Here is a 10,488-nt window from a genome sequence, read left to right as displayed (position 1 = left end):
GGGAAGCTCTTTCATGTGGCTGTGGTGGCAGCATGCTCTGGCTCACCTTCCCTTTAACTACGGAGCCCCATTGGAAGTAGCTGTATGTCATGAAGTGGGAATCAGTGGGCTCAGTGGTTAAAGGGAAGATTAGCCGGAGCAGCATAACCTGAACTAATTTGATAATATTGTGATAAATTGCTTATTAAAAAGGTTTCCAGAACATAAAGTGCCTTTCCCTTAAAAGTTAGTGTTATTTTAGCATTTATCATGGAACAATATGGGGTTTTTGTCTTTAAGTTTGTTGTGTTGTCCCCACTCATCTCATTGCCCCCTGCCATCCTCAGGAGAGTTTTTCCTGCATGTGGATGGAGGTTGTGCTGGTAAGTGGCAAACCCAGTGGACAGGGAAAGAAAAACAGAAGGAACAAGAAGAAAGTGAGAAAAACTTAACCCAGAATGAAAAAAATCTTAATTGTGAATTAAATTCCAAAAATTAATAACTCAGCATGAAACTTCACATCTAATCCAAAGGAATTTAGGAATGTGAAAACAATTCAAGGATATCAAATAATGTGTCCTGAACACTTTGTGAATGTGAAGCACCTTTCTTTGCAATTTTGCCTGCCTTGCCTTCCTGCATCCTCAAAACTGAAAGAGCTCCTGGGTGTCTTGGAAGAAAAAGGAAAAATATATATGAAGTTATCAGCACCTATAGAGAGAGGATGCCCCTACTAGGGAAGCTGCAGAGAAATATGGAAAATTGAACATTGAAGTGGCCGCTGGATTTGACAGAAGAATTGTTGTCCATGTTTTGAGTTTTCTCCCTGTATGAAAAGGTACTTTTGTGGAAGAGTTTGATATCTTGCTCAAGGAAACATATCACTCCTCTCTTTCAAGCCTTTGAGAAACATATTTGACAGACCAGTCAAAAATTAATGGCATTCATGGGTGCTCAGCTAGACCTATCAACAACTGGCAATTGCTGAGCCAAAGGCAAGAAGAATTTTATGGACATAATTGATCAGTGGTAGTTCCTCTGCATTTGTTTAATAGTGTTGACTTGCAAGCAATTTAAGGGATTCCATACCTATGGACAGCATTCCCACCTTTCTGCTCAAAGTCACCCTTTCTTCCTTTAATTCCTTTCTCCCTCTAATTGTTGGTTGGGTAGATTCGACCAGCAGATGGTGTCTGGCTCATGGTCTTGAGTGTTCCACCTTCAAGTCCACATGGAGACTCACAACGTTGTATCTAGTGCTGTCTATCTGGCAGTGGTACAGATTCTTTCCCTGGTAGTAACCTAAAATATAGAAGTATTTTAGCTCCTTGCACAGCTGTGCTGTTTGGGCCTAGGTCCACAAAATTGTGGCAAGCCGCCTATGATAGAACAAAGGAAGGTCTTGGGAAACATCTTTGCAAAGGGCCTAAGTACACAAAAGGTTGCCCAATATCTGCCCACAGATTGAATTCTCCTGTAATTTCCAAACCACCAAAATAGATTTAGTGGATAGAAATAAAGACACTTGATCACATATGATCTAAGCAGAATAGTCCTGGTTGAGACTTGGATGTTAGACCACCAAGGACTACTGGGTGCTGGAGGCTATATTTTAGAGGAAGGAACTGACAAAACCATCTCTGAATATTACTTGTCTAAGAAAGCCCTATTAAATTCATGGGATCACCATCGGTTGACAAGCATCTTGAAATAATGTTTATCCTAGCACAAGCTTATGCCTTTCTATATGTCATATATTATTTTGCTTTTGTTTCATGGTTGGTTCGCAGGAGATAACTCTGGGACTTCTTTTGCAAGCCTGATTGCTCAGTCATAGAACCTTAGTTAAATTGACTCAAAAAGGAAAACATTGAAATAGCAGGGAATAGACATTTCATCTTCCACACAGACATACCATGTTCAGTCAATAAATTCTTCACTACCATACAGTAGAGAGAGAAAAATATACCCTTGCTATCAGTACTAAGTTGTTTGTCTTGCAACTTCCTTGGGGTCATTTTGTGGTTCTTGGAAGATAACTAGTCTGGTTCCTAGTTTAATTTCAGCAAGGCAGCACTTACATTTTTACTACAGAAAAGAAGCAATGACCTTGAAGATAGATTGCCCTAGAGAGGAAGAATGATACATCAAGGCTGCCCAGCTTTTACTGCTGAAGGAAGTGAAGTATGGCTTTCAGTTCAATTACTGTTAAGCTCATCATATTCATGGATCTACAATCAGTGATATCTAAAGAACATTTTTATGGTAACCTCTTTGGAGGAAAAATAATAGAGCAAATCAATCTGCTGTTGATGGAAAAGCTTTCCCACTTGGCTTGTGATTAATAATATTATTACAGCTCAATATAGAGGATGAAGAGATCTTGGCTAGATCTAGTTTTTAAAGAAATCTGGAATACCTGCTATGGCCAGACAATACTACAAAAGCTTGGGGAAATGGCAGTTTTGAACCACAGCTTGCAGAATCCCCAGGAAACAGAGACTGAACTGAATTCTTGATAACAGGGACAAAGCCTGGTCAAGGGCATCGGTACACAGACACAGCAGAAACGCTGGTCCACTGGCAGGCTCCTCCCCAGAGGGCTACAGTATAGCCATGGCCTAAAATATCTGCCGGGGTATGTGTCACCAGCAATGTTCTGTCAGCCATAGGGCTCTCTGTGAGCATATCTGGATCAGGCTATAGCACGAGGAAGGGCCAAAATAAAACTCTCTGATGAATGTTTCCATCAATCTAAAATTGCAGGAAATGAGATATTTAAAAACATTCACACACATAACTCTTATTTTTGCTGTATTTGCAGTCCTTTGGTAACTTTGGCCCTTTTACTTTTAAGGTCTAACGCATATAGTTGACATATAGTTGGCCCACAGCACACATAGATCCAAACATCCATGGTTTCAAAACATATTTTAAACATATTTTGAATTTGCCATTCTGTATAAGGGACACCATTTTACTATGCCATTGCATATAACAGGGCTTGAATATCCATGGATTTTGGTATCCACAGGGAGGTCCTGGAATCTAACCTCAGTGGATACAGAGGGCCTACTGTATTTCCAAATGCTCGACTGCAATTTAAGTTACTGCAGTACTAGAAATGTGGGGACAAAAGGGAAATTTCCCAGCTAGAGATGTAACTATGGGAGAGGGCAAGATTTTATTTTTTCCTCTCTCATAATTACACCTCCAGTTGGGATCTACCATGGCTTTACAGAATCCAGAAACCACTTGATTCCCTTTGCCTTCCCTCCGCATCTGCCCATGAGTCCAAAGCGCAGTCTACAAATGCCAGCCTTCAGCTGCCAACAGTCTGTTCCCAATGTTGTCAAAAGCAGGGAAACGGAGGAACAATGCAGAGCCACTTCTAATATCCTTTCCTAAGAAGACCCTATGAAATTCAAGGGGTTGCCTTAAGTCAGCAGGTGGCTTGAAGGCTCATAGACACACACACACACACACACACACACACACAGAGGAAAATGGCAAGAGAGTCCTAGCCTCCTAACCTTGAATAACCTGGCTGCAGCAAGCTACATGAGCTCAAAAATAGCAACATCTCCTGCTATAAATCTCTCCCTTTACTTGTCTCAGAATTCTCGAGGATTGCTATGTAAAAAAAAAAAACACTAATGAAACTCTATTGAAATATATAGAACTTAAAATCTCTCCTCTCAAGACTGCTTTAACAGATTGATCTCAGTGGAACTAAAGTGTGATTAACTTGGTTTGGACTCAGGCCCTTGAAATCAGTGCCTTTTCTAAAAACCTTTGTCCCTAATTTACTAGAGGTGCATTTGCTATAATCAGCTCTTACTGTAAGATACTCAAAAAAGCTACTATTTTGTGCTACTCCAGAAAAGTAACTTGCCTAAGCCCTGCAGTGGGAAAGTTACTGTAATGCAAATCAGAGAAATTCCAAGGCCTTGCTCAGCAACAAGAAACATTCCTGTTCCCCTGCTGTCTTTTGAAGGGCGGTGAATGTTGTCTTGACTATAAAACCACAGCAGTAGTAGCTGTGCTGTGCAGAAATGCAAAAAATCTGCCCGTAAGTTCGCTAATGAAATTGGGTGTTTTGCCATTTAGAACAAGTGCAAGTACTTTGATCTGGTGAAATAAATTTCTGATCTGCTTTCTAAATACCGTTCTTGGCAGCACATGGAGGTTGCACTGGCTGCAGAAAAGAAAAGAAAAACAAATCACATGGCTCACATCCTGAAATGCGGCTGGGCCACGGCCCAAATTTCACACTGCTGGGAGCAGAAGGACCTCTGCTGATATTTCTCAGCAACGTCTGCAGACGGTCTCTGCTTATCCAGCCCGTGGGCTTTGTTTGTCTTCCTACGGGATCAAGGTGACAATTCTGGGTACTGTGTGCATGCATATGTTTAAGAATGCTACAGCATTATTGACACATCATTAATTCCAGTCACTATTCTTCAAACCACAATAGTTTGGGGGCTGCCAAGAATTCAATTATTCTAAGTTTTCCTCCTGTAAAAGCTACTGAGAAAACACAAAACATTCTGTATGATTTGAATATACGTATTTGACTAAAATTGTCTAAGTTTATAAAACTTACAGATCACAATCCAGCCAAAGGCAAGTCTGAATGAGGTCAGTGGGGGAAAGCTGAAGATTTTTACTGGGGTCAACAGGATTTCTTTGCTGTCTCAATGAATTTCTTGGATCTTGTTTATTGAATCATGTTCACAATCAAGAACTGGAAAAGTTTCAAAAGAGTTCGGATTGAATTTCCCTGTTTCCTTGACGTAACTCTCATAAAATGGTAAGTTGTTTAGAAACATAAGATTACATATTACTACAACATGCATGACTTTTAAGTTTAATTTTCCAATCCAGTTTTCTTGCCTCCTTTATATTAAAATCTTAGTCAAATGAAAGAACCTATAGATCTTCAAAGCCTGAGCAGATATTTCTTGGCCTCATCACCAATGTGGATTTTAGAAGCTGCCCTATTCTGAATTGGTCTTTGTTTGTGCCTTCAAGTTGTTTCCAACCCATAGTAACCCTATAATTGGGGTTTATTGGCAAGATTTGTTCAGAGGCCCAAGATTTGTCTTTCTCAGTGGGTTTCCATGGCTAAGCAGGAATTTAAATCCTTGATGTTCCTGGGTCCTTATCCAACATTCAAACCATTACACCATGCGGGCTCTCTCTGAATTGCTAGAAAGCTCTGTTAAGATTACAGCTTCAGTCAGCCCTCCACATTTTCAGATGTAACTTTTGCAGTTTTTATTATTTGTGAATTAATATGGTCTAAGTCCTCCAGTATAACTCTATGCTCAACTTCCAGCAGAAGTTGACCATAGAGCAACACTCGAGGACCTAGAAGATTTCTAGCGAGGTTCTAGCTCAGATTTTTAAAATAGCATTTTTAATTCACTTTCTCCCCACTTTAGCAGGGGTCCTACCCTGTTTCCCCTAAAATAAGACATCCCCAGAAAATAAGATCTAGTAGAGGTTTTGCTGAATTGCTAAATATAAGGCCTCCCCCGAAAGTAAGACCTAGCGAAGTTTTTGTTTGGAAGCATGCCCACCGAACAGAACACCATAGAGTGTTGTGCATGGAAATATTGGTAGTAACAAGAAATTCTTGATAGGATTCACAGTTTGTCTGGTTATGCTGGTTTGTGATGACAACTACTGTACAATATATAATAAATGTTCAATTTTTTTTGTTCAACAATAAATGTGAATTCTTCTTCATGGAAAAATAAGGCATCCCCTGAAAATAAGACCTAGCGCATCTTTGGGAGCAAAAATTAATATAAGACACTGTCTTATTTTCGGGGAAACACGGTATGCGTCTAACCCCATCAAATATGAAATTTTGCTTTTGGTTCTCCTGTGTAAAGGATATTGCCTAATACCTGGTTTGCTACAAGATGCATGCTATGAACAGAAATAGCATCATAGGAGATTTCAGGAGTGACCTAAAGGTTTCCCCTGAGGTTAAGTCCAGTCATGTCTGACTCTAAAGAAGCTATAGTTCGACAGTAGGGCACATCTTGTTTGAAAGGTCTCAAATTCAGTATCTAAATTCTCAACTAATGTTAGGAGTATTTCCAGGCTGAAATGAGAATTGTGGTGCTATTATCTCTTTCTGAGTGGTTCCTTCTTCAAAGAAAGGCATTGTGGCGGAGGTGGCCATGGATATCATATGGGCACTGGCTCTGTCCTTAGGCGGCTGGAAATCTTGGACTACTGCTGCTATGTCCCTATCATTACAGATGCAAGACACCATGTGTCAGGACCCAGGCTGCAGAGCACCAATAACCTTACACAGAGGCCAGTCTCTATCTAATATCTTTATTAAAGAAATATATAAAAACAATAAAAACAAGTGAAGAATATAGTTCAGAAGCAGACCTTTCAGATGAGGTCAAATATAGTCCAGAAATGTATTGTCCAATATAAGATATTAGAGTTCAAAGTTTTAATCCACTTGACCGAAACACACACTTTGCCAAGCAATAGCGTGGGGAAATAACAGAGTCTTTAAAGTCCAATGTAGCTTGACAACAAGGCTTGAAAATAAACTTGATTCTTGGCTAGATCCGTGACTAGAAGACGAGGCAAACATGAAACATGAACAGAGTCCGTGGTGAGTCCGTGAGACAAGACAAGGCTGGAAACTTGGTCCGGGAAGCAAGGAACTGGGATTACGAAGTCCACACACGATCTCTCTCCTCAAGCTGAACAATTGACTCCGCAAAGTATCCTTGGCGCTAAGCACCTATATTGGGTCTCGTTTTCCCGCCAACAGAACTCTTTCCCTAGAGAACGAGAAGCAAAACCCAACTCTGTCCAGATGCATGACTCCTTAGAATTTCCCAAGGGAAGCAGACCTAATCAGCCATTTGTTTGGCAGCGATTCTCATGCTTCTGCGATTAGCCTCTCTGGCTCCTCTATCTTTAGAGTAATTTTCCCTCCGGGAAAACGGGGGGGAGTTCTGCCCAAGGCCTGTTTGGCTGAATTCTTGTGGGCAAACATCAACATCCTGCAGGTGAGGAGGCTACGGCTCTGGCTGAACCGGCAAAAATCCCATGTTTTCCTCTTCGTCTGCCACAATAGTACTAGGAACAGGACTACAAGGCCCATGAGTCATCACACTATGTACATTAAAGAGCAGACATTACACCTCATATAATGGTTCTGCACTATACAACAGAAAGTTTACTAAATGGAATAGCAGACCATATTTATTTATTTATTTATTTATTTATTTATTTATTATTCAAACTTAGATGCTGCCACTCCCCTAGGGCTCAGGGCAGCTTACAAGAACAGGTTAAAATCTAACATTTTAAAAACATCTTAAAACATCTTAAAAACATCAATAACAGAAATCAAAATAATTATAAAAAATTATTTGGTAAGGATTTATGACAGGATCTAAAGTATTGATGCATTCCTAAATGTATCTACAAGTAGCCAAAAACATTTATTTACATACAGGATCCATTTTCTATGGATGGATGCCTTCCATCCATGGGAGGCAACACAATCCTGTTGGTAGAAGGAAAACAGTGAAAGCAAATAGCTTAGCCTCTTGCAGTCCTCTCTCCTCCCTCATTTGCTCTGATTTTAATACTTCTCTTTTAAGTTGTCTAAATGGGAAGTGAGGAAAATAGCATTGGGGGCTGCAGGTGGCAGGGAATAAGCAGAGATTGCCTTTCCCAGCTGCTTTCTGCTGTTGGGGATGTTTTGTGCAGAATTTCACAGTGACTTCCTTTAACAAAAATCTAGATCGCTTCTTCTTGTCTCCAGATATCTGTATGATTCAGTCCCTCCTACACTCTGAGAAATGCCTCAAGACATTTCCTATTTTCTTTGGCCTTTTTTCATCTGCAGAGATTTTCATTCTGGCTCTCTTCTTCCATTATCATTCTTTTGTCCTTCTCATGAGTCTACTTGGACTGTAAGCCTGTAGGCAGGGTTTTGTCAATGCTAATAATTTTATCCAGTATGGCACTTTATGTGTGTATTTGGAGTCACATGGCCAGCCATTACTCTGCATGTTGCTAGCAGCTGGTTAGCAGGTAGTTTAGCTGCTTAGAGCCCTATTATTAAATGCATTTCTGTCAAGCTTTTTTCCTGAACTGTTCATGGTGTAAATAGTCAGTTCTCCCATTTATCTTGACAAGAAATCTTTGGACTCAAGTGTGGTTGGGTCACTAAAATGAGCTCAGTCATCCCTCTGTATTCATGGATTTTGCAGCCACAGATTCAACCATCCACCATCACCAAAAAAAATCCAAAAAGCAAGCCTTGATTTAGCTATTTTAGTTAAGGGACACAATTTTACTGTGCAATTACATATAATGAGGCTTAGAGGTGGGGCATTTGAATCAAACTCTCGGCCCACAAATCAAAATCTGACATGCTGATCACTATCTGCCTTTCTGCCAGGGTAAAAAAACCCCACACTTTGTGTTAAGGAAGCTAATACATGATACCTTTGAATGTCTCTAAAGCTACACCTTTTAAGAGATTGGGGTGACAGCAGATATAAAATTAGCAGCAATTCTGAGAGCACTTTTAAGCTGTCGCCAGAGAGTATCGCTGAACTGCAGGCACTGTTGAACTGCTCTCCCACATATTTTTATACATATGACAATTTGACACCAGAGCCTCAGAGTTTGAGTTAACATAGAGACCAGTTTTATACAGAAAATGTCTTGCCCCACCTCACACTGTGCAGACTCCACCACTGTATATCCTACAACTGCCAACAGAAAGCTTTCAGAGGAAAGAAAATGTAAAAACCAAATCCCTGCCTTGGGGCCAGATTAATGTATTACTCTTTTATGCTCTCTTGACCCACTGAGATTCTTTCCTAATCCCTTTCAGATTCGGTTTCCTGTGAAGAAAGATAAGTTTTTCTTCTCATCTCCTCCTTCTAGTATTATGTAGCTCTTAAACTTGGGGGGAAAGACCTATAGAAACAGGAGTTACTGCTACAATATCACCCTTTTATCCACACGACCAGTACCTGCCGTTTCACTTACCCGTATCTGAAAAACATATGTCCCTTCAATGCATTTTCTTTGTTCTTCAGCACAATTTTGTTATTCTTCCACCATAAACCAACCACATCAATAGGGTTTGCTATTATCTACAATAAGCCGGAGAATGTATCCCCCACTGATATGGTGATCGTACTGTACTGCTTTGACTTTAATTTCTTCCAACTGATAGTACATGCTCAGGTGCTAATCAATGTGAATGAACTTAATAAGTAGGAGTGAAATTTAAATGCAATAAATCAAAAAGTGTAGTATCTGTGTCAAATATGCTGTTTTCTCATGTTTGCATCCTAAAACTTTGTTTTTTAAAAGCTGCACAGTTGCAGAAGTATGAAAACTACATGCTTTATTTATGCTAAGATCTTTGCACCAAAAATTCAGAGGTTTTTGATGTGCAGAAAAGATGGAGATAGACTTGTGCCCAGCCTAACGGAAGGATTATATTACTCCATAGAAGCTAGCTCTGGTTTTGAGATCTCCATGGGAGGCCCTTCCTATATCCCCAAAGGCACATTTGGGAAGGGCCGAGACAAGCCTTTCTCACTGGCTGCCCCCAAGATGTGGAGCTCTCTTACAAAGGTTATTAAACTGACCTCCTCCCTGTAGTCCTTCCACTGACAGGAGAATCCTTTTTATCCACGTAACAATTGTTTGCCGAGAAAGGGACTTCTTACCTATTACATACAAGTTTTGTATCCTTCATTGTAGTTAATCACTGACATTTTGTTACAATTTTTATTTGATACTAGCTGTGCCCGGCCACGCCTTGCTGTGGTGTAGTTTGCTAGTTTTGAAAAAAAAAAGTAATGAGGAAGTGGTGGTATTTAATATATATTATATGCTTGTATATATGTACAGTATGCATAATGTTGTATGTGAACCGCAACTCACATCATGCCTGGTTAATGCCCACAAACTCCATCAGTAAAGTCTGTTATGTTGGGCAAGTTTGGTTTAGATGCATCACTGCTGGGGTTCATTGTGGTCTCTGGCTGTAAGGTAAACTTGAACTCCCACTATGGTGAGTCAGTTGTTTCAAACCCCTCCAGTAGCATATTCCCCTTGTGTTGTTTTTTACTTATTGTCCTGGTTTTAGAGTTTTTTTTTTTTAATGCTGGGAGCCAGGTTTTGTTCATTTTCAACGGATTTCCCTAGTTAGGAAGTAGCCAGGCAAGTGTGGTGTATATACCTGTGGAATAATGCTGGGAGCCAGGTTTTGCAGCTGCCCAGCATGATCTGCAGGAACCCCAGGGAGAGCAGGAGCTTGGCTGGCAGCAGCAGCAGCAGAGGTGGCGGTGGTTCCTGAGGAAGCGGGCCCGGGCATGGGGAGGCCCTAGTTGGGCCGAGTGGGACTCACGGTGGTAGCAGAGTGGAGGAGGCGGCTCTGAGCAGGAGGGGACTGTCCTGTTTTTAGAGATTTTTAATGCTGGG

The sequence above is a fragment of the Anolis carolinensis genome, chromosome 1 (genome assembly GCF_035594765.1).
Source record: "Anolis carolinensis isolate JA03-04 chromosome 1, rAnoCar3.1.pri, whole genome shotgun sequence".
In the NCBI taxonomy this organism is placed as follows: Eukaryota; Metazoa; Chordata; class Lepidosauria; order Squamata; family Dactyloidae; genus Anolis; species Anolis carolinensis.
This window is presented reverse-complemented; position numbering follows the sequence as displayed.